Consider the following 26,461-nt stretch of genomic DNA (forward strand, 5'->3'; position numbering starts at 1 on the left):
AGTTTCCAGGAAAACAATAGCAGTTAAAACAAAACAAATACCATACAGCGAACCTTCAACATTTTGCTGAACAAACTTGTGTTAAAATATTTACCCATTTTTAGTTATAACAGTTTCAAAATTGATTGTCTTATTCGAACTTTTGCCCCACTGGTGGGGCAACAGTTCGAATCTAGTGTGGGGCAAAAGTTCGCTAGCTAAAACACAAAATATCGATCCTTTTATGACATACATACTTTACACCAGCAGTAAACTTAAGTTTAACGAAAAATACACACTAAATTTTCATCAAAAAATTGCCCAAAACCGAGTTAATTGTAATATACTCAAAACTAGCAGTTTTTCGCAAAACTAAGCGAAAATGTAAAATTTTGGTGGCAGTTTTCACACGATCAGACAAATTTAACTAAATTTGAAGATAATATGTGGATTTTAGGCAATTTGAAAATTTTACCGTGATTTTAAACATGGGTCGAACTTTTGCCCCGCTGATTCGAACTTTTGCCCCACTATGGACCAAAAATTGTTTTCAAGCATTTATGCAAAAACTAATACACCTCAAAGCAACCTTATGATAGGCCTAGAAACGCCCTAACATAAAATATTGACATAGATTTTATTTTCAATTGGTTCCATGCAACGAAAGTTTGACCAAAAATTACAATATTCACGTTGAAAAACTACAAATAGCCATAACTTTTCCAAATCTCAATAAATTTTTATGATTTTTGGATTGAAAGTCTCTTACTTGAATAGCATTCAAACCACCATGACATTTATGAGATTTGTTTTGAATTGAGCTAGAAATCCTAAAAAGAATATCTTACCCCACTCGAACTTTTGCCCCACTTTACTCTAGGCATTTCATCAAAAAAATCTTCCAAAGTTTGTTCTGGAATTCATCTAGTAATTTTTCACGGATTTCCCAAGGAATCAGTTCTTCAGATCATTCATAGAATTTCTTCCAGGAATTTTCCAGAGAATGTTGCCACACGATATACACATGCAAAAATGCTCAATCAGAAGAAAATCTCTCAGTTAATAACTGTGAAAGTGTGCTGGCCGATGAAGGGGGCCCCGAGGAATCAAAATTAAGAACAAAAAAAAAATTAAATACGTTACAATAGTTTCTCTTTCGACATTTTGACATATAATTCTAACGTCAAAGTCTACTTTCCAATATTTGAGTTATATTTTTTTATTACCTGATCGCACAGTATGGTTTCGTTAATTGTTATCCTTCAGTATATTACAAATTACAAAAAAAGTCATGAATATTAAGCCAAAATCTTTGAAATTCTTCTCAGTTAGTTTGTAGCATGGTCACTTTTGTGTAAATATTATTTTAAGATCTATTCAATATAAATATAGATGTACATAAATTGTTATATAATTATATTGTTTTTCATGTTCTTCAATGTTAATTTATTATTCGTGTTAATTTATTTTTCGTGTTAATCATATATTATTTCATTGTCAAAATTAACAAATTCATTAGTTCACTTAAATATATGCGATATTCAATATCACAGTTCAAAATGAAATGCATTTTTCCAAAACCGCATACAAAACTTGCATACAAGTCGCCTTCTACCAATACAATATCAAATAAAAGTCCCTGTCGCCTTACACACTACACCACGAAACACGAATAAGCCTAAGGTTCAAAGTTCGAGCCCGAACGTTAACGATCGTTATAAATAGATCGGAGTCCAAAAATAGACGGAACGATACAGGTCAGGAATGGTAGCGAAAGAGATAGCGCTTCAATCGGTTCTCATTCGTAGTTGATGAGGATCGTCGTTTGAAAAGGTCGTGAACTTACTTCGGTGATTTTACGTACTTCCGTCCACGAAGATGTAAAATCACACCTTATCTGAGGACTTTCAGAATCTCTACTCGTCCATTTTGACCTGGACCGTGGAAGAGGCGAGAGTGCGTGAATAATCGTTAAGGGTCGCGGTGTGTTTAATTTGGTAATAGTTTAAAATGTGAGAAGTCTTTTAGATTAGAAATAATGTTACTTTTTGTTCCTTTCTGTAGTGTAGTAAAGTTAGCCTAAGTTCAAAAGGTTAGGTGTGGTCAAGCTAGTTTGTGTGTGCGTTTGTGAATAAAAAAGGTAATTGTGATTTTGTTATTTTTGTTGTGTGGAGAATTTTTGTTAATGCGTCGAACAGCCGTTCGACGGCTTTTTATTCAGGATCTGCGTCTAGCGATCTACGGCCCAAGCTCGGCACACCGCTTCTACTCGCTAAACGCTGCTCTCGACCCCACGCTTCAGCGTTCAAAAGTCCCGGTTTGAGGGGAAAGCCGGAAGGGAACAAACCGTTCCGACAGAGCGCCCATCACCAATTTCTATTACCGTGGACAGGCCACGTGTGAAGCCTCTGACGATCCCCACCGTCGTCAACTGCGTCATCCGTCACCGACGCAAGTGATTTCCGGCGTGCGACACTTCACCAAGAGGTAATTCCAAAAAGTCGCAGTTCGTTGCTGTATTTGGAGTGGTAGTCGCAATACCACCATCATCGATTTGCTAAATCTGGATTTCTACTTTGCCGTCGCATTCTTCGTCCGGCACTTCTACTTTGCCAACCCATTCAACGGCCGTCGCTTCTGCTTTGCCGGCGGCATCTAAAAGGGTCCGTGAGTACAAGCCAAACAAACTAACCATGCGCATGCGTTAAATCTCCACACAAATAACCGAGCTCGAAGACAAGAAGAAGATGATCGTTGAACATCGATAGAAGTAGATTAGAAAATCCGCACACACATTAGGGAAAGTAGGAAGAAGAATGAAGGAAAGGAACACACAAATATGAATAAAACCTAGGTTATCAAATTTGAATAAAGTTCTAAATGTTTTTGCTGTTCTCAACTAAATTATGTATTTTTGTAGTATGTTAAAGCTTTCCCTGTAACAGTTTTTGGTCTTTGAGATTTCTCACGTTTCGCGTCGTTCTACCTGTTTCTTTTTCTGTTTTTTTGTACGCCAGGATAGACTGCCTGAAAAATCAGTCTCTCCACTCACGTGTCTGAAGCGGACAGAGAAATTTGAATTAGTGAGTTCTTCCAGTGATGATACTCGTGAGTGGTGTCTTTTTGTGTCGGTAGAACGACGGTCAGCATCAGCTATTTTTTGAGAATCGCTTAAAGCGACCTCTATAACTGAGAAATCTCGATCCACTATACCTTTTGAGTTTTCTGTATCGTTTCCTAAATTACTATTTGGACTCTTATAAAACAAACCCGCCCTGAGATTGGGTTTCTTGCCGGGCAAACATAACTCGACAGACGGTCCTCTTCGGAAGTGGCGCTAAAGCCGTCTGTTTCTTGAGCCAGGGAACGAAACAGGGGACGTAAAATCTTTAGCCGTATTTTACGTGCTACAAGTTATCAAAAAATATTTGAATAGAAAATGCGCTTAACGTATTTGCAGGATCTTAAAAAATGCGACTAAACCTATAAAGCACTGCTCAATTCAAAGAGTTTATCTGGTACCTATCAGAACTTTGAAATTTAATTATATTTGCAATTCTATCAGAAACATGAAGCGTAAGAGAAATTCAGTAAAGATTTATAGTAAACTTTGAATATAATATATAGAATAAATATACAGTACTGCCAAGAATAAAGTACATGAAGGCCGATTTTCATACAAAAATGGTCAAGTTAAGAACACTGTATAACAGCTTTTAATGAACCGATTGACCTGAAATTCGTACATCTCATAAATAACTTGAAATTTGATTTATGAGCAATTATCCAAAATCTATTCAAGAGTTTTGAAGCTTTTAGAAAAATGCTTTTTTGGGAAAAAAATTTGAATATTTTTCAAATGTTAATATTTAGAAAAAGGCATGCTTCAGCAAATAGATTCACTTAAATTAATTGCAAAACTTTGTAGAAGATTATACTGTTTGTTTTCAAAATATTCAAGTATCAACATTTGGACATTTTTGTCGACATGGGTGGATTTTAAGAACTTAGATACTTTGCATAGAATTTGGTGATTCATTTACAAATGAAGCTTTTTCCAACATGCAGTTCAATTTTCAGGTCAATCGGCCTTGTATACTGTATTCTTGCCAATACTGTAAATATTTTTTTTCCAGAGAATGCGGAAACCGAGACAAACTGGAAACTTGTAATAAATAGAGTCAAAAAAAAGGAAAGGCTTTGAAGATTTTCAGCAATTTTTTACTCTACACAAATTATTTAGCCAATAAAAACAGCCAATCTGCTAAGAATTATTATATTTTTCACTTTGGACGAAACAATCACTACAAAACACTATTGAAAAGCTTGAAAACAGACGAATTTCGCAATGTATATAGCTCACAACCGAAAATGTCACTTACACTACTTTGAATTTGGGCCCCTTATATGTTTGGACCGACCTTCTCGTTCAAAACTCAAATTCAATACGTTAGTTTGTGGAATCCCAAAACGTGCTGAATTTTGTATAAAGGGGCCCCTTTATGAGATCTGACCCGGGCCCCCCGAAGCCCAAATTCGGTACTGCTCTGACGAAAGTTATGTCAAAAAAAATCTGTTAAGAATTATAGGCAAGACTCTAGCAAAATCCTGGGCGTTCATTTCGAACAATTCAGGGAAGAATCATTTAAAATATTAGGAACATTTATTACAAAATCTTAAACAGGATTCTCAAAGAATCACTGACATAAGTTTTACTGAAGTCTTGGGTATGATTCTCAAAAAGTCTTCAGCAGTATCCTGGACAAAATAAAACACTGAATCTGAAACATACCTTTAACAAAATCCTAGGCAGGGCATCCAAACAATCCTAGATTGGATTCTGGAGGATGTCTCAACAAGATTCATGTAAAATGCGAAACCATAAATTCCCAGATTCCTGGTCGGGATTACGGAATATATCTCGAGAAAGGTTCTGACAAATTGTACAGAATCCGGTGCATGCATCTTATTTAATCCTGGGAAAGCAAAATGCACACAAAATCTCATGCAGCATTTTCAAAAAACTTAGGACATGATTCTATTAGAATTCTGGACAGCACTTTCATGGGTAGGAAGGATTTCGACAGAATTCCGAGTAGGTTTCTAATATAATCTTTGACTCCATTCTCATATACTAAAGGACAATTTCCATTAAAACACAGTTCTCATATGATATTTTGTAAAAATGGATTTGTATGTGGACTACAAAAGAAAAATTGGCCCGCCACCTATGACTGCTTCTGAGATTTGACCCGCGGTTCGAAAAAGTTAGGCAGGCCTGTTCTAGAGGATCCCTGGGCATGTCCTTTAATTTGATTACGTAACGGGGAAGGGGGGTAGGCTCAAGAGTTACGGCTCATACAAAAATTAGAAATTTTCCATACAAAAAGTGTTACGGACGGGGGGAGGGCGTCGAAAACTGCCAATTTTAGCGTTACGTAATAGAATGCTGCCTAAGCACTTAAAATATGCTGAAATGGTTTTTCGATGAATCTATGCTGGAATTCCTGAAAAACCTGTGGGAAAGTCTTGTATGAATTACCAGATTTATAGGATTTATACTAGGATTCTCATTCTGTGGATTTTTGAGAATGCTGTGAATATTAATGGAATAATCAATTAAGTAAATAAAATGAAAAAGTGCAAAAACACTTAGAAATTGTTTCAGAAATTCTATTGCAATTACTCAACGGCGCCGGCCACGTCCTTAAGGCAGGGTGGCCAGTGAGAAGTCAATTTCAAAATACCGGTTTTCTCCCGATTTTTTCCTGGTATTTCAAGAATATTCCCGATTTAATGATATGCTAAGAAACATTATTGCGATTTTTTTACCATTTCAAACGACTTTTAAGTACGAATTTTTGGTCATAAACCAAAGCATTTCTATTAGGGGTAGACGGAAATCAGATATTTTGCTGCGCATTAAAATTTTCTAGGCTTATACTTATTCTTCTAAATTCCAGTTTGATCTATGAAACGATATTTTACGACGGCCATTTTAAGCTTTTGTAAAAATCTACTAAAATATAGTTCGGTCAAAACATTACTTGGTAGCAAAATTTTCCCGGTGCTAATTGAAATTCCCGTATATTTCCCGGTGATTCGAAATTCCCGGCTTTTTCCCGGTTTTCCCGATTTCCCGGTGCGCTGGTCACCCTATTACGGTCATCGGGAAGGGAGGAATGTTAATGTGGCATCCATTATCATTACACACTTAAATTATTTCACCGACCTCAGCAAATTTTTTCGCCGAGAACCCAACAGCTGAGAGCTCGGTAAATTAAAACGCCGAATCTCGGTACTTATTTTACCGAGATTTCGGCAATCCGAATTTTTTGCCGAGATCTCGGCGAACGTTACCGAGATTCGGTAAACGTTTACCGAGATCTCGGTAAAAGTTTTACCGAGAATCGTCAAATTATTACCGAGATATCAGCTGTTGGGTTCTCGGCGAAACCGTTTAAGTGTGTAGAGACCGACATCCCCTCGGCATTTTCATGGCTGTCTTGGGAAGGAATTTTGTTAGTAGGGAGGGATCATAGCTGCATGATCAGGATTCATTTTTGTAAGTGATGCGATTCATGCAAACTCAGTTCAAAAAATCACCTATCAGTACTCTAAAGACAACGTCAACGTTAAGTCTCTTTTAGCGTCCAATCATTCAAAGGTTATTTTTTCAAACGATAGTCATCAGGTAAAAGAAAAACCCGATTTTAATGCAGCTTTAGCTACTTTAATCAGCATGCTCATTTCACAAAAGGAAAATATCACTCCGGCGACCCAATAACCTGAACCCGGTTGCACTCATAACGCGTACAAACTAAACCGAGAAGAAAAAAACTCCGACAACGCGATGATGCAAAAACAAACGATTTTTCTAGTGAAGATGAAAAGAAGCAAAACTCAAACCCCTAAGAGCACAAATCTAGAGAACCAGACAGCTGTTCGAGCAGAAAATCTGACAAAATCATGCCCTTCTCGACCAACATACCAGGTGTATAATTTTGACACATGCTGATAAACCTGCTCCGCAATACTAAACACCTCTGTACGTCGCGAAGCTTGAGAAAATTAAACAGAAATCAGCAAAAAAATGATTTTTCAGGATGTGTAGAAATAACACACATGATGTGTTATCCCAGAAGTACTCAATTTTCAGTAACTTTATTTTAAAGAATACGAAAAGATTCTGAACTTACAGGGAATCGAATCCAGACAACTTCAGCATGGCTCTGATTTGTACGCCTGGGCTTTACCACTAGGCTAAGGAAGACCTCAATGCTAAATACAATGATTTGCATTGTATCATAAAAAATGCCATTCTTTCACCGATACTAATCGTTCGTCACACTACACACCGCACATATCAGCACCCATTTGGAATTCCTACGCAGACGGTGGGCATATTGCAGGCAGGAGAAGATACACGTTGTTATCATTACATTGCACAAAAAGAAAGAAGTCCACGGAGAAGAAACCAAACTTCGTTGCAAAGGTAGCAACAGCAGCAGTAGCAGCATTCAATATAATTAGAGAGAGGAAAAATTGCGGTGCAGCGAAGCGATGCGAAGAAAACTGGCGAAACGCGGTGAAAACATCATCGATTCAATTGGAGCCATTAGCTGAATTCGACCGACACTCACACACAGTAGTCGACCATGCTGCGAATATAAAAGATAAGAGGGACGTGGCTCTATCAGACCTACAGTTACGGACAAAACTTGGAGAACACCTTGCCAAACATATTCATAATCGTTGAATAGTTGTACTTTTAGTATATTTCTATTGTGATTGCGTCTAAATTCAGTTTTACGAATAATACATTTGCAAAGCGAATAAGCAGGAACATAAAAGCATGCGATTCTTAAAAATGAACGAGAAAAACGTAAGACCGCTACTGTAAAAATAGAGTTTCAATAAAAAAAAAATTCTCTACCAACCATGATTTCTTGTAGAATACACTTTTTCTTCTAGCAGTACACTGTTTTTTCCAAAACACATGTCTTAGTGTTCTTATGATAACTTCCACAGTTATTAACGGAGAGCTTTCTTCAACTGAATAGTTTTACATGAGTATATCGTGTGGCAGGTACAAGGATACTCTATGCCCAGGTTAGTCTTTACGGATCTATATGGGTCCCAAAATAAATTCATATACGTAACATAATACTGTTGCCTCGATAAAGATGTGTGTTAACATGTAAAATTACTTGCAATAGAAGCATGAAACGAGCTCACCAATCGATAATCCATCGTCGACAGGGCAACTACGAATCACTTTCAATTTCGTCCCAAATACTCCCCAATAATCTTTACCTGGAACTGCAGTGTGCTGCAAGAAGATAAAGAGTTTTCTGCTTCAAAATTCATATAGTTTTAGTAGAACACCAGTAGTGATCTTATTGTTTTTGTACTGCATTTTAGTGAGCTATTCTTGAACCTCCGTCCATCACTGTATACCGTGTAGCAGGCGGCCGGTAAAAATGATGTTACCGAAGAAGGTGCAATAATAATGATACAAGATGTGCGTCTCGGTGCGGTGGACGGCCGATGATGGAACGACGATTCACTCTGGCGAAGAAGAGGAGGAATCCATCAACAGCGTTTTCCCATCATCGATGATGCCATGCAGCAGTACCCATTATTCGCTGAGGCTTTTTCACGGATTATCCGTCGTAGGTTAGGGTCGTTTTCGATAGAAATGAAGCAATGACGGCGAGCAGACGGGCAAGGTGAAGGGAACAGCAGTGATGAAAAGAAAAAGCTCAGTCGCGTCGGTCCTTGCGAAAATTGCTGCTCGTTTTGGCTGAGCTTCATGCGTTTATCCGTGGATGAGTGGGCAATCGGTAGCTGCGAAAAGAGCCTCGATAATAATGATGATGAACCGAAACGAGAATCATTCGAAAATTCACACAGCGATGAATTGACACGCTTGATGTTTTCTTTGGGAAAGTAAGATGAAACAGCTTGGATACCTTCAAGAATTCAACCAGGAGTTTTACTAAGTATACATCCATAAATTCCTCCAGGTATTTCCAGGAACTCCTTCAATGGTTCAAATCTGTCAAGGAAGTCCTCCGCACTTCAAGATTTTTCCAGTGACTATTTAATGAATTTCCCTAAAGCTAGTTTCGCCTGCTAGATTTTCGTTTAATACTTCTTCAAGACTTCATCCAGTATCTACGATGTTCCTATAAACTCCTACAAGATTGTCGTTCAATCAAGATCCCCAATATCAATGAGAAATATTCCTTTAAGAACTTTTTAAAGAATTCTTTTGAAGCTTATGTTAGAAATTTCTAAAAGAATTCCTACAAGAAATCATTTGGTGATTCTTCCATGGATTTTTCTGGCCTGTCCTTCAAGATTTTCGTTTATGACTCCTTCAAAAACTCAATCACTAATTTATCTTCAGCATTTCTCAATAAATTATCAAGGGTTTAACTCCGAAATTGTTTGGAAAATTTCTGAAAATAAACAGAAGTAGGTATCGCTAAATGAAACCTTAAAATTATCTGTGATAAAACTCCTGGAGAAATATCTGATATCTTTTGGAAAATACCATGCGGCCATCTGGATAATATCGTGCTGGATTTTCTGTACAAATTCCTGAAAAAAACATGGAATGGATTCTCTGGAATTAAATTTTGATCCCTGGAACAAACTTTTGGAGAATCAATGGAGAATTTACTTGAGATTTTTTTGGAAAAAACTACAGGAGTAACCACTAGTTTAAATGCTGGTGAAATTCTCAGTGAAATCTATGCATGACATACTTACAGAAGTTTCATTAGGAATCCCTGAATGACTTCATTTCGAAAAAAATGGAGCTATTCTTAAAAGAATTTATGGAAGATTGTTTTAAATATAAAATAGTTTCATGAACTCCTAGATTTTTTCAAACCCCTTTTAATACTTCGTAGGTTTTCCTAGAAGAATTCCTGCAAAAAACCTCTGGAAGCTAAACTGGAAAACAATTAGAGAAATCGGTGGAACAATCAATGAAGAAAATCCAAGGAGTGTCGACTCAATTTTGAGAATAAAATTCTCTAACTTTCTCTGAACTTCAAGACGATTACCAGGAAAATTCTAGACCGAAGATTATTTTATTTGAATGAACAAGTATGATTTTTACAAGATACTTGAATTATGCAAACTATTTTTTTTTTGGTAGAAAAAAAAAATACATACCGATTTCAGTTCTCAGAAAACTGTTACGGCAAATTCTATTAACGAACAAGACAGAAATCAGCTAGGGTGATTGAAAACGAAACACTTCTCAGAATATTACCGATTAGGTTTACCGTCATTGCATCAGCACTCGCTTACGTTACGGTCAAAACATAAAGGCTTTCATATTTGTAGTACATTCTCTTGGAGCTCCATGGATTTTCGACGAGAAATCGATTCAAATGAATACTAGGTATGTCATAGATATCGGAATAAGATTCATGTCCATTAACCTTCTTTCCCACGGCTTTGATCGATTACTTCTTTACGAAAAATGCGTTTTTATAAAAAAAAAAATGCTTGAGCAAACAATGCAAATGAGCTAACTTTTCGGAATCAGTTTTAAAAAAAAATAGTTGCTTCTCAATAATCAACAAACTTTGAATGGTTCGTCACTTCAAGTGTCGACATTATTTTCTTCTACTTGTAAATTTTTCATACCAGTTGAAAATATTATGTTTGAAGGCATGTTTATATCTCACAAATAATTATTTACTATGGTCTTATCGCTTATCAAAGTGAATCATGTGACCCAAAAACCTTCCTATTAACAAACATTCCTCCCAAAAACTTTTGTGTAGATGCAGAGGTAAACACGGTCTCCAAATAGCAAAGGTTACACACTAACATTCCTTACCCCAATCCCACCTAACTTCAAGGACGTGGCTGGCGCCGTTATTGACCCTGAGGCACTGAATTATGCACACTGAAGAAGATTATGGCCAATCCCAGCCGAACTGCTAGTTGGTTTTTTGTGCATCTTCACTGACTTCGGTCAATCACGGAATAGCAATCATTGTAGTCAGTCTAAGCTAAGCTAATAGTCAACTGATTATTTCATTAGAAAAAATATTGCTGAACAGTCAAATTACTATTGATAAACTACTAAAAAGAATAAACCTTCATGTAAAATTGTTTGTTCCAACACTTTTTTTAGAAACATTTTTTTATATAGAAATAGTAAATCAATGAGTCAATCCAAGTCGTGGGAATGGATGCTTCCCATAGGGTTAACCTTTTCAAACATTCTTGAATAACGGAGTAATTAAATAAAAATCTTCAGGTTCAATCAACATGCTTTCCTGGGTTTACCTAAGGAGTTTGTTATCTCAAAATATTGATTCCTGAAATAATACTTAAAAATTAGCGCGTTTGGAAAGAATAGGTGATGCTTCGAAAATTTAGAATTTTTAGAATTAGGCCAAACATTGATTGACCATTTCGTCAAAAAATATCGGAATCTGAGTCAATGCGAAGAAAATAAATACATGAATACCCGTAACGCGGGTAGATCACCTTTTCGTGATGCGTTACGGGATAAGATCTACCAATATGAACCCTAGTCTCATCTTGTTTGTCGGGCTAGGCGCTAGGGTAATATGTTCTGGTAATTCAAGGATTCACGGTACAAAGTCCTTATTACTGGTGACAGTTTCTGAAATTCAATCTAATTTTGAGTGATAGAATTTGCGTTAAAACAATCCAAAATTGAGTTGAATACACAATAATTGTTTATTATTTTAGACTTTAGTTCGTTCATTGATTGTGAGAATGAGAAAGACATCGTTAGTAGTACATAATAGTAGCGTTTTCCACAAATCCAACATAATCATTATAGGGCGTCCGTGCCAGTGATAGAGGCAATAGTCCAATCCAATTTCCTGCATAGAAGTGCAATGTTGACAGAATTGCTGCCGAGCATTCACTTCCCTCACACTTAAACAGACTGTGAGTGTTCGGTAAATAAAATTACTGAAACTAATCGGTAAATTTGCGAAATACCGTCGTTTCGGTAAACGACCGCTTTTTGACAGTGCGCCATCCTCGTAATTACTGATTTTCGGTAAACCATGATACGTCTGTCAAATTTTCCACCGACGGATCTGTGAATCTCTACAGTTACCGAAAACTGTAAAATATTGAACTGAAGTTTCGGTAATTGTCCTAATAGATTACCGACATCGGTAATTGGCTAGATGACAGCGTTAAATCCTCACACATTTGTTTTTTTTTTCTGCTGCCATGGGATTGTGGTTGGTGTTCATTCGATATTAATTTACCAAATTGAGAAGTAGTGCACTATAACACGATGGAGGTAAGTCAATCCAGTCTAAGCATGGTTATTGTAATAACTCTTGAAATTATTCGCAGTACCAGCAATGGCATTTGAACATTCTGAATCGCAAGCATTGGCGATTATGTTGGAACCGGCATCCCATCAAGTGAGAACTATCTGGAGAGAAACCATTGTTTGGTGGATTCTGTGATTGTTCTATGGTTTCATGAAGCAGCTTGAAAAATGTCCTGTAGGTTGCCCGCATCGAGCTTGAATAAAATGTATGATTTATCAAAAAGAATAAAGCCTAATAATTGGTAAACATTGTCAACCTCTTTTTCTTTTTCTGAGTGAGAATGTGAGATTCCTAGAGAAAACGTGAGCACTAGGATTACCGTTGTTCGGTAAACGGTTACCGAAGATTCGGTTATTTTGACAACTGACCTGCAATATACGAATTACCGAACGGTCTGTAATCTGTTCGTTTACCGAACGATTTACCGACCGTTCAGCTGTTGAGATTTCGGTCAACAGATTACCGACTTCGGTGATTTGAGCTTAGTGTGCTGTTGGGCTGACGTTGACCAAAAGCTCAAATGACGTCAAACAAACATCGATACGTTTTCATTCTGAGGAAATCGACTTGCGTTAGATTTTTCGTGCGTTGGTATTCGTGACAGTTTGCTTGTAGACCTCTATAGTAACGAGTTGAGGAAAATAAATCGTTAAAAATAACGGAAGCTCGTTTCTAATGTCTGATTACGTCATTCGAAAACTTTTATACAGTATGGACCCGATTTTGTCAGCCCATCGATGAATTTTAGGATGACAAAATGGGGAACCTGACAAAATCGGGTCATTTTATTTTGTTCCTGTTGTTTAAATTTTGACGTGTTACATGGTTAGTTGGACTTTTAAGAGGTCGATGGAGGTGGGCGTAGCCAATTTTTTTTTATCAGGGACTCCCCCCTCCCCTTATATTGGTAATATCGATTTTTAACACTTAATAAAAGGCATTGTCGTTCCCCCTATGGCTACGCCCATGCTTGCATGACATCAAACATCATCATTAATTTTAATGTAAGCGTAGTAAAACATGACGATAACAATTTTTTGACAAATTTAAAATAGGCTGACAAATTCGGGGGTAGACAAAATCGGGGGCAGACAAAATCGGAGGCTGACAAAATCGGGTCAGTACTGTATTCTATTTCACGTAAAAAATAATCTTGGAATGATGAAATCATTGAATCACGTCCTCCATTACTGGAACATGTTCCAGTAATAATGTTATTTGCTAACTCAATGTCGTATATAACATGTCCGGCTCTTAGTATGTGTTTGCTTGTATTAGTCACGGAAAAGATGTAAACAAATCAATCAGCTGATGGTGACAAGGCTGCGAAAAATTTGTTCGCGGCTTGCCAAACATGACGTCGAAGATGACTACCTCGGGAACTTTCGGCTCACCGAAGTTGGCATTGCACAACTACCACTTCAAAACTAATGTTATCACAAATACGAAATTGTGTGGCGCGATAAGTGAGAATCGATAAAGCGCGCTCAACTGGCGTCGAGACGCCTGCTGATACGAGAGAGATACCAACAACGACATGCTCACGTAAGTATATGTTGCGTAGCGCTTCCGGATGTCGCACGATATTTGTTTGGACTGTGGAGCAACATATGAAAATTTAAGGCCATAACTCCAAAAGATATACAGCGCGGATTCGCTGGCTGGAACATGACTGCCTTTAATCTAGCGAATTCGACTAGTTAGTTGGAACGACTGACAGCTAATGAAAACGCTCCAGACTCACGCATCTGGAGAGCAAATCGTCACGATTCGCACATATAAAAAGACAATTTACACCGTCTTCAGCCAAAGGCTGCACAGACTGAACATTCACGAACATTAGGCAACGGACAACACGGAACACCCAGTAGTCCAGTGATGAATTTTTCGTTTGACGAAAATTTTTCACCGACTGGACCGGGAATCGAACCCACGCTTCGTGGCACTCACAATACGCTTAAACGACTGACGCCGCTAACCGCACGGCCACGAAACCCACATATACATGTACATTTGTTATATATATGGAGACTTCGATGCAACGATGCTCAGACGTCGAAGCCAGTTGAACATCTACTCTTGACATTCGAGTGCCTTTTAGATGGAATATTTGCCAACCAGCGAACATCCAACCATCGAGTCATTCCATGTAGCGGAGCTCCAACCAGTAAATCAAATTTATATTATAAAATTAAGCATTGTTTGTTATTCTACTAACTTAAAAGTTGCTGAACAAATTGATTTATAGCAATGAATATTCATTACTATTATACAGTCAACCCTCCATGAGTCGATATTGAAGGGGCCATCGACTCATGGAAATATCGAGTCATGCAACAGCAATGCTATGACAATCATGAGTATTAACTCAGCCGTTTGATGGGACAATCATAGTAACCATGAAATTTGTTTTTTAATATGGTTCCATGAGTCGATATCGAGTAATGGAACATCGTCTCATGGAGGTTTAACTGTATTTACCGAAAATCCTTCTAGACAAATGAGGATAATTCAAATAATATAAATGCAAATTACCTCAGCTCTACAACTGTTTTAATAAAATTTGAACAAACTTGAGAATTGAATTGATGAATAAAAACATTGGCTCAAAGCCCTCAAATAAAATTCAACAGATCAATTTACACGAATCAATAATCCAGAACATAGATTTTTGCAACTTGCATAATAAATATCACTAGTAAGTTATTTTGACCTAGGGATTTATCCAGAAATTCTAAATGAATTGTCAAAGTTTGCAGGAAATTTGTCCGACCCAATAGTTCCAATAGTCCAACAGTTATTTCACCAGATATTTTTTAAAGAGGGCCTACCTTAGCCGAGTGGTTAGAGCCCGCGCCTACAAAGCAAAGTCATGCTGAAGGTGTCTGGGCTCGATTCCCGGTCGGTCCAGGATCTTTTCGTAATGAAGATTACCTGGACTTCCCTGGGCATAGAGTATCATCGTACCCTGCCTCAGGATATGCGAATGCGAAAATGACTTTAGCAAAAAAAGCTCTCAGTTAATAACTGTGGAAGTGCTCATTGAACACTTAACTGAAGTAGTGTTACCAGACGTACTCTTTTTAGAGTACATGTACTCTTTTTTGTCTTAAAAATTTGTGTACTATTCTTTTTGCTAAATGGGCTCAATTGCACTCTTTTCTAGTTATCACTGACGATTGCCGAACAAATCAATTCATATATTGAAGAAACCGGATATTTACCATGAAAACAAGGATCCAACGATTTTCGTAAAATTATAGCTGATTCGAATTGGTACGATTAGCTCAATAATGATCATCAAATATCCATAAGCTCATATATCTCTCTAAAAATAGATATAAGTGACCCAACGGTAAAACTATTGTTAAATAATTAGTTAACTATTGATTTTTAGTTTATTGCTCATTATTGATTATTGATTTAGTTTTGAACTATTGGGAACAACTTTTGCTCAGGCACTTTTATCAGCACGTCGTTTTCCAATGGTCCAATGGTTGAACACAGCTGTGGGAATGGAAGGATTTAACTTTAAAATATAGTGCCTAAAAGAGGAAAATAATCTATTAAACTAATCAAGCTTGCGTTTTCTATATTGCTTCAACAATTCACTACAAAAACTTAATTCAATGACAATACTCGAGATTCTTTTGAGATTCAAGGTTTAAAAAAGCGTTATTCTCAGTTCTAGTTTCCTGTACAAATCAATATTGTTCTACATTTGGTATAGATCATTCTTGCTGAGTACTAAAAAAATAATTGATAGACTTTAATATTGGCAAAATTTGAACGGCTTTCTCATAAAAAAAAAATAACTGAACAAATTTAATCACTTAGAATCAATGTCATTAAAATTAATATGAGCTACTACTTGAGATTGAAAATTATATAAAAATTATCAAAACAAGGAAATTCAGGTAAACACGTTAGTAAAAAGCGCATTTACAAAATTGTAAGCTATTAGGCTAAGTGTACTCTTCAGTACTCTTTTATAAAGTTCGAAAAAATGTACTATTTTCGGTAAGAGCAAATATGGTAACCCTAAGCTGAAGCAGTCTCTGTCCCAGTGAGGACGTAATGCTAAGGAGAAGCATTTAAAAAATGAATCCGAAATTTTCAGACCTTAAGACACATAATGCAGCTTCAGCTTCATTTCATGACTTTTCGATAGATTTTAACTAATGGAATGCTTTTGAGTTTAGACCCATTTTACGTTAGGCGGAAAAACATCAAAACTTTTCGTTTTCCGTTAAAATTGAAACAATGAATGAAATGAATGTAATTAATTGTGATTATATTTCACATCCCTGAAGTATGGAATTCCTAATCTACAAACACCCAACTAGTCAAGAAATGAACACCTTCTGTTGATCGCATCGCAATCGAAAACAACAAATGCTACCCAAAGGCTCGGATCGATACTGAACGTGAAAGTATCTCAATCTCTCGAAAATGTAATCCACATTGCCCTTCTCCTTCAATTACTGCCAGCCCCCCAACTCATTCGCATTCCAACCTTCGAATTCATCAACGAAACACTATGAAACAAAAAAAAAGACGAACAAGTATTGAAAGATTTATTACCTACGGAACTTGCAGGAGCACAAACGCAGCGTACGTCATCAGCGTCGGAACGAAAAAAACAAAAAGAAAATTAAATCCTTCCTCGCGTTGCTTGGTTCCTTCCGCGCCCAGGTCAATAAAAAGCGGAACCCCTTTCTTCACTTGGCACTCTGTGTGTTCGCTGCTGTTGCCTCTGCGCGTATTCAAGAGTCAATTAGCTGTTGTTCGGGGCAATCCTACTCCGGAAGATGGATGGATGGATTGATGATGGCTGTGGGACTTCGGTTGGTGGCTGATTCGCCAAAAAGAGCACTTCCACTAACACTCGCGCGGGGCCCGCAATGACAGACACACAACACCCAACAGGATAACGCGATATAGCCCGCAGTACGAAGGGCAAACGGGATCACTTTTCGATTGATGAACGATGAATCGTTGCTCTTCTTCGGCACGTTTGCTGCGCTCTCTTTTCTCTTGTAACCAACTCCGTAGGTGTAAAAATTCGGTAAGACGGACCACAATACACACTATCTTCACACAATGGTGCCCTTCTGCTGGCTGGAACACCCTTTCGGACACTATTCGAGCTCGTAGCTAGAGGAAGAACACCAACACTGTTATGCACCAGCGCGATTGATTGTATGATGTTTTTGAATGAAACGCGAAGAACGCACAGTGGGACGAGTTCTAAGAATTTGTTGAAACCATCGAAGAATTCACGAAATTATATTTTTAAAGTGTCATTAAATTTACTAGAATATTGCGGCGCTTAATATCCACATCCAGCGGCGGCGGTTACGCGCAGAAGATATGCGCGCAATTCAAACGCAACGTCAAAATTCAAGTAGACTTGGATTTTTTCGTTCTTCAAAGACGCAAATGTTTCAAATTTGCTAAATCTGAAACATTTGGTGATTTTCATTATCACTGCGACGGTATATCGACATTTTCAGATAATCGTATTACGTGGATTTATCTTGCAGAGCACAATATCATATTTTAGGTTATCATTATTCACATCAAACATATATTGTAATCTTACTAATTCTCTCCCATAATGGTGTGTTATGATTTTCATATGGGAACTCCAGAAATATTTCAGTAAGTTTGTTTTATGTAACTTGAGAAAAAAATGTGATCTAAGAAAATCTGCTTTAGCTGCACTTGTTAGTGACCAAATAAGAATGTTGAAACTTAATCTTTTGTTGTGTACCGTGTAAGCAGCACCTTATGATAGTTTCTTATTCTGGATAGCCTTTTCCCTTAGTCTGAACATATCTCGTTTTTCTGTAGAAATAGTGAAATGAAAGTTCAGAACATGGTTTATTGCAAAATTTGTAAACTTTGAGAAACGATGGAAATAGTTTTCAAATAAATTTTACACGCAAGGTTAGCTTGCTGTTTTCAATGAGGTTCGGATATGGTCATAAAAAAGACCATTGATTCAAATGGCGACCATAATGAGGAACCTACATGCTGCTAAACGATTTATTTCCATCTATAATGTTCACACTATTCCTATTTCGCTTAAAACAGCAAACTTTGCGGGATTTTTACATTTTGAGAATACAAAATATTTGTTGCTGAACTTTTGGCATTTTACCATATTTTAAAGCTAAATTTTCCGTCAGTCGCCATAGCTAATACTTAGGGCCGCACGGGACGTCATCATAATCACCCTATCCATTTCAAGAAGCAAATCTCAAGAACCACTCCATATATCGATGCGAAAAATGTATCACTATGATTCAATATATGTAGAGCACAACCCAATAAATTTTCAGCTTCATCGGTTCACTAAAACTCGACATTTGCTTCCACAAAGTTTTGATGATAATTGTTAGAGTGAGACAAAAGATAGGAAAAATAACTCGGTCTCCCGTGTCATCTTAATCAGAAAAGTATCACTATTAGCACCTACATTCAAAAAGTATACCGTGCACAACCATCGGTTTCATAATCGTGAGACGAATTAGTCACAATCATCATTGGCCAATACAAATTACAATGATGGTTTACTTCGCCTTAATGTAGGGGATCATTCAAAGATGACGTCCATCATTTTGGGTACGAAAGTGTGACAGTACGTGCGTATTTGGAAAAAGCTTGGCAGTGAGGGGAGCGGAGTTCTGGAATTTCTGAAAAATGATAGATGTCATTATTGAATCTTCCCCAGGATGATTGCAGTTCGAAAAGACCGTTCAATTTTGACACGGATCGTTTTTGGGAAGCATATATCAAGCGTATTTTCAAATAAAGGCGTAATTACCAAGATCGATTCTCTTCATTGATCATCTCTTTGGTGGAAAAAAAAAATTACAAGATGCAATTTTCTTATCGGTTTTTATTAGTTTTAAAATGTAGCTCAAAGGTTTATAACGAAACAAAGTAAACTTGTTTGACAATGAGGAAGGCATGTTACAATATTATCCTCAACGTTAATGAAACTCAGCACTGCCGGTCAAATCAATCAAATTTATTTCCCACTTCAAATCAATCCATTTTTTTCCCATAGAATATAGTATCTTTTGTGCTGGCAAACTATATGCAAATGCAATAAATTCGATTATAGGTATTATGTATCCGGTAGAAATCAAGACCAACATTTATTTATAATTATTGTTTTCTCGGGCCCCGTGCGTCGCAGCTAATATGTGAATAGTGCGCTGTGTTCATAAAAATCGTAAGAATGCAGCGCCACACTAAAAAACTGATTTCAAAATCGCGCGAGTTGAGGCGCGTCGCGAGTCTCACTGGCGCGATCCGGTTTGGTGGCGGTGCGACAATATAGAAACCACAAATCTCGCACAGCTCATTTAACAATGTAAATTGTACAACCAAAAATAAACATGATATTTTATTGGCAATAGCTCATAAATTTCATCACGCATTCATGAGGAAAGATTTCAGTGAAGCGTGACGATTCATTCCAAATTTTCGAAGCCTTCGTACAGAAAGTTTGACATATATCGGCAGTGAAACTAAAATGCTTCGAGGCTCTAGTTTCCTCCACAGCTTATGGTACATCAAAAACATTCCAGTTCATAAAACACTTGTAATTGTAATTTTATTGATCACGGTATCCTATCAGTGTATACTCTTTACTAGGACTAATTGAGTTTTCATCTAATCATTCACTTTTATGCAACAATTATCTATGAAAGATTAGTGCTATGTGTTAAGAATTAATTCAAAAAATCAAATTCCCATTATAAACAATTTCACCACACTAATTCCGATATCGTCCCACTGTGCATTGCAATCGCGCGACACGCAACACTCTGGTGATGGTCTTCACCTTCTCAACTTTGACGGCGAACTTTACTGCACACGCACACCACTGAACAAAAACCGCGACGCAGAACAACGCGACACGCGACGAGGTGCGACCGACAGCTATCTATCTACTATCTGCCGCCGCCACCACCGGCTGAATGCTGAAGCTGGGCTGGCTGGATGCCACTGATGGATGTTGTTTTTGCTGTTGTCGCTGATGCGATGCAAACTACTGCGCGAACAACGCACACACAAACACACACTTTACTGACGACGTCCACGAAATCCACACCAACACCAATGCGTCGTTTGCTCCCGAGACGCGACGACGATGACGACCAAAACTGCAAACGCGAGAGCAAGAGAATGCGACCACCACCGGGAGAGGGTGAGCGAAAAAAAAATGTCAGCAAGAAAAGACTTCTTCGCTAATGGAGGCTGAGAATCCGCAGGAAAAAAATCCACTTTTAGCCACTTTACCAAATTCGTCAGCGGTTGAAAATATCACTTCCGCAACGTACGCGTTTCCGGCCAACCGGGGAGACACTTTTCAGACACGTTCGAGTGCGTTTTCACCCGCACAGTACGGACTTTTCCGCGAGCACAGAGACGATGTGTGTTTCTTTCCTCGAGACGATAATCGCAACATACAGAAGTAAAGACGAACGAAACGCGCACAACCCGCGGATCCTCGAATGAATGTTTTTTTTTCCGTGCTTTTCGCTCCGTCGCCGATGATGATGACGCTCGCGATGATGGATGGATGCGCAAGCTTTTGATGGGAGCTTTCCAGACTGTCAATTTTTTTACAGTAGAGGCTGCACTTTATACCATGCATCTCCGCTAATTTGAACGCACGGCATAAAAAATTAACAAGGCAGGCTCTTTGCTGATATAAACATCAAGTTTGGTTGTAAACATGTGACGTCACTCCTATCGTATCATATACCATCCGGATCACTAGATCATTTTTTTTGAAAATTTGTTCGAGGTGGATAGGAATGACGTCGTCAAGTAGCTGTCAGTTTTCGGAATATATTGCAGTTTCAGAGAAAACTTTCCGTTTTACGGTTCAATGGAAAGCTACCGCAGCTGTCACATCACTGATTTGCACTGGTAAATCATCAGTAGGCTTCAATGATACCTTGGATACCGTCTTGATGATTGTTGTTTGTTGGTCTTTTCCATAGCGCTTTCTCTTTCAAGCATACTATGATTGAATTGTTTGCTTCAATGATGGAATGATTTCGAAGCCTGCGGTAGAACTTTGACAGCTGCGGTAGAACTCGGCGGCTACCGTAAAACGGAAAATTTTCTCAACAACCGTAATATCACCTTCTTAATTTAGTACACCGTGATTAGAACGGAAGTTCATGAAAACCATCGGGATTAATTTTTTAAAGGGCCCATTCACATATTTCATAACGCTGAAGGGGGTGTCTTCAAGATGTTACAGGTCATACAAAATTCGGAAAATATTTTTACAAAATACGTTATGAGGGGGTGGATGGGCGTTGAAAATGGCCATTTTTAGCGTTAGGGGCCGTCCACAAATGACGTAGCATTTTTTCACTGAATTTTTACACCCCCCTCCCCCCTCGTAGCATATCGTCACAAATGCTGATACCCCCCTTGGAAAATACGTAGCATATCAAGCAACCCCCCCCCCTATATTTTTTTTTATTTGTTTTCCTTAGCAATTGGGTTAAAAAAAATAGAATTCAAGAGTTCAATACAAAGTTTGATAATAATTACTGACTGAAACGTAAGGATAATCTAACGAATAAAAGTTTGATAAGCAGTAGCGCTCAAAAGTAATTTGGAAAACAGTTTTAAATAAACTTTTTCCTTTTTATAATGTTGTTAGCTAAATTGTATTACTTTTGCTGTTGTTACCATGAAAAACAAGTTTACATCTGAAAACATGAAAAATGGAAAAATCTTCGATTGAATTGATGAAGCTAACAGTAACGTGTGAGGGTACAATAGATTTTATAATATGTTGAAAAAAAATTCGTTATATCATAGGATTGTTATTTTAATTATTCGTTGTTAGGAAATAGATTTAAATAGATTTAAATGACCAACAATATATCCTAATTTGAAAAGGATATACCTCATTATTATCCAAATTGAAATCCATTTAGCAATCAGGTGCCAGATGTAGAAAAGATTGCACTTGTAATATTTGGATTGTTCAGTAAATCTTAGCGATTATTATACAAATTATTCATCTTTCTTAATATTTCAGCTTAACTTCATAATCGTTCGCCAAACAGAAATAATCTTACACAACCTATAACGAAACAATTAAATACTAAAAATAATATTTCTTCAAATTACCATGTTTTTAAGAAAGTTGAATGACAGACAATTTTGATAACACTCGAATTTGTTGTCAATCAAGTTGTATTCAGGCTATTCAACATTGAGAGCTTAATTCACGAAATAAATATCTTGTTTTAATGTAATATTTGCCAAAACGAACGTATGTTTTTTTAAGAAATAAGCTTTAACAGAAAATATGGATGAAACTAAAACAATGTTTTCCATGTGGTTGAAGCATTGATTTTTAATGAATTTATTTATCTCCTAATTTATTTATTTATAAATTTATTTATTAAGACATGAATATAATGTTCACATAATTAAAGCATTGAAAAAAACTGTTTGATGCACTACAGAAAATCTTAAATTTCATAGATTTTTTTCAATCTTGTCATATGAATGTTTTGAAGCTGAATCCTCATTTGATAACCCAACTTCATAAGTAAGTAAAACAAAGAAAAAAGAAGTTTGATAAAAAATAATAGTACCGTAAATTCGGGTGTAATTGATCAGTAGGGTGAAATTGATCACCGTGTCACGCGATTTTATTTCTTACTTATAGTGCACCAAGCTCATCGCAACCTATAGTAAATGAACGTTGTTTGTCTTAAATAATGTCTAATTGTGTATAGTGAAGTTTTTTGTGCCACAGAATGTTTATTTCTATGAAAATAATGTAAAATTCTAGAATCAAGTTTAGTGTGAAATTGATCATCATCTATAAACTTCTAGTTCTAAACAAAGATTTGGACATGGTGTAAACCTGAAAGTTTGTGAGGATGTTAACAATATAACTCCAAAACAGATTTTACTATCGAAACTCTTACCAATTTGCTCGTTTTGTTGAAAAATTCAATTTTCTGCAACAAAGTAGGGAAATCCTTTGGAAATTGCCTACATTTAGGCGTTTTTCGCGGTATTCTTGAAATTTAATTATTGATTATTTCCATAAATATTGTCTCGTTAAGAATTTGGCAAGCATATTTGGATTCAGGAGACCCACATTAAGGATGTAAAGTTGATTTCGAAACTAACAATATTAACAATGGTAAGTGATCAATTTCACCCCGGAATTGGATTCCCCGATTTTTAATTTTAGACCGGATATTTGGCACTAACATCACATTTGTTAAAAAATTTCGGTGCATGAGCCAATGAGGTTCACCGTCGTACTTGTTTTCCTGCATTTAGTTGTATGATATTGATAACATTTAAGAAAGCATACCAAGAAAACAGTGAAAAATGATCAATTTCACCCGAAATTACGGTACGTCCTTTTTTTCAGCACCTCTCATTTTACCGACGTGATTCAAAATGCTACGTCGACTAGCTAGGACCCCTCCCTCCCCCTCGTCACACATCGTCACAAATTCTTGAAGCCCCCCCTCCCCCCTAAAAAGCTACGTCATTTATGGACGACCCCTTATGAAATTTGTGAATAAATCCAAATTGAACTTCTGTTTACCGTATACGGAAACGCGAATCAACTCAAATCTTAAGTTGTTTCATCGCAAAACGGTAGTTGCGCCCAATAATCCAAAATTTTCAAAATTTCTTAAGTTGGTAGGGTAGGCTCCACACCACTCGTAAGTTTTAAGTTAAAATTCTGAATGTCCTCCCAACACATGGATTTGAACTCATTTGGTTGAAAACTGACACTGCACAGTTTGCTCAGGTCCGTCACACTCGGGCTCAGATTGGGTACCACTTCTAGTACTGCATTTGGTCCCTCGGTAGTGCAAAAGGTACCCAAGTTTGACAGATCGCAGTACACTTTGAACGGCATTCTAGATTACTTTATGAGCCATAAAATTTTCGGCAATTGCAAGGGACATGGGGGTCTTTAATTTGTCTTTGGTTTGCTGCTGACAAGTAATTTCTTAGCCTATCTTGAAGCGTGGAAAATTTTAGGTTTGCGGTACCCGCCTAGTTCTACCGCAGCTGTCAAAGTTCTACCGCAGGCTTCGAAATCATTCTATCATTGATGCAAACAATTCAATCATAGTATGCTTGAAAGAGCAGTAACAACAACTTTCCCATCAAGTACCTCCCATAACACGTAACACTCTCCGGAACCTACTCTATCAAAATCCTCAAAAAAAAAATGGTTCCGCAGGATCGTAGCATTCAAATAGCTCGAGAAGTACGTTCTTTTTCATGGGTGATGAAAACAACATTCGCTTGGTAATTTCACTTTCGCAATTTCTAGTGTTTTACCAACTTTGCGTGAAACAGCTTCTATCCTAGTAATCAGTGTTGATCATTTTCCAGAACTGGGGCAGGATGGAAATTTGTGGAACGATGCTGTGTCCGGAACGCCTTTTGAATTATTACATTCATTTTTGTTCGATATTTCAATTTGAAACAGCTGAAATTCCAAATCCACAGCCATCGAAATTCTCTGCTTTTTTTTCTTCTTCTCTGGGTCGGGTGGCAAGACTGCTGTCTCCGGTAGGTGCAGTTGCTTTGACGACCTCCAACAAAGGTCAAATTTTGAATCTCACCCACTATCAAGCAGCACCCACAAGACGCCATTCCCGCTCGCGGATAACTGGATATGCGTGCTAGAGATCTTCTGTCCATTTGGAGACATATTTTTACTAAACGAAACTAACCTAAAATGTATAGATGCATTATTTTTTACGTTATCATTGTTTGAATCAAGCCGACACCCTAAGCATATTGATAAAATTTGTGTACTTTCGCTTGTTAAACGAACCAAAAATTGTTGTAGAATCACATATTGGTTATAGATCTATCAATCCTTGCGATCGCTGGATGATATATTAAAGTTATATATTGATTTAAATCGAATTGATATTTCATCATTGTAGGGATTGAGAGGGGTACTAGAGAAGATAAAAACTAAGCAGAAGGGCATATAGTTTGAGTAACAAGGAAAACCTAAGCAAACGGGAAGAGACGAATGACACGTCAGTCTTGTAAAGTGTTTCGAGCGATGAAGTTGCGCTAGAATTGCTCCTGTTGCAATTCGGCTGATTGAGCCACTAACTTTGTATATGCCGGTTCCTCCCTCCGGACACTACAATGGCACAGTTGGTAAGTGTATTGTGCGCTCCCAAACATTTGAAGCCTCGGCCTGGAACGGAAGACAGAACGACTTGAGTCGATGCTGATTGCTGTTTATTTTCGTTCAGGGTGAGTCGTCATATTTTCGGCACTAAACGGAAGACATGTGTTAATTGTTGATTTTATGCTAGATTCCTGTGATGGAGTTACGATAAAAGTATCTTAAAATATGTTTTGTTGCTTGAGTGAATTTAAATGTTCGATAAGATTTTACTTCATTTTATGTTTATGAACGATACAGCGTAATGTAAATAACTAACTTGGAACATAATCATAAAACAGTATTGTGACAGCGACAGTGAAATACGTCAAGGCAATGCATGAGTTCTCCTGAGAGGGTAAATCAATTCCCCCGAGAGGGTAAAGTAACACCCCCGAGAGGGTAAAGTAATTCCCCCGAGAGGGTAAAGCAATTCCCCCGAGAGGGTAAAGTAATTCCCCCGAGAGGGTAAAGTAATTTCCCCGAGAGGGTAAAGTAATTCCCCCGAGAGGGTAAAGTAATTCCCCCGAGAGGGTAAAGCAATTCCCCCGAGAGGGTAAAGTAATTCCCCCGAGAGGGTAAAGTAACACCCCCGAGAGGGTAAAATAATTCCCCCGAGAGGGTAAATCTATTAAGAGTGACGAATATGGAATGAGGAGCAAGAAATGAGAAATGAAGAGTGAGGAATGATAAGAGAGGAATAAGATGTGAGAAGTGAGTAAAAACTAGTGAAGAATGAGGACTGAGAGATGAGAAATAAGGAATTAGGAGTGAGGAATAAGGAATGGGGGCTGAGTAATGACAAGTGAGGAGTGAAGAATAAAGAATGAAGAGTGAGGAATGAGGAGTGAGGACTGAGGTGTAAGTAATGAGAAATGAGGAG

At 37.4% G+C, this 26,461-nt stretch overlaps 1 protein-coding gene across 6 annotated transcripts in view; it reads right to left on the reverse strand.

The window, feature by feature from the left end:
• The window catches only part of LOC5576179 (protein tramtrack, beta isoform), a 135,237-nt gene extending 114,363 nt beyond the window's left edge, over window positions 1-20,874 (reverse strand). For 2 of the 6 annotated variants that reach the window (XM_021842282.1, XM_021842281.1), the window contains exons 1-2: window positions 20,203-20,872; window positions 16,926-17,498 (exon numbers count right to left, since the gene is read on the reverse strand). The gene's annotated coding sequence lies outside the window, so the exon portion shown is untranslated. Of the gene's footprint in view, window positions 1-16,925; window positions 17,519-20,202 lie in introns of all 6 variants that reach the window. The other 4 variants (XM_021842286.1, XM_021842283.1, XM_021842284.1 and 1 more) reach the window with 4 other exon arrangements.
• Between the last annotated feature and the right edge of the window lie 5,587 nt (window positions 20,875-26,461).

This window comes from Aedes aegypti, chromosome 2 (genome assembly GCF_002204515.2).
Source record: "Aedes aegypti strain LVP_AGWG chromosome 2, AaegL5.0 Primary Assembly, whole genome shotgun sequence".
Taxonomy (NCBI): Eukaryota; Metazoa; Arthropoda; class Insecta; order Diptera; family Culicidae; genus Aedes; species Aedes aegypti.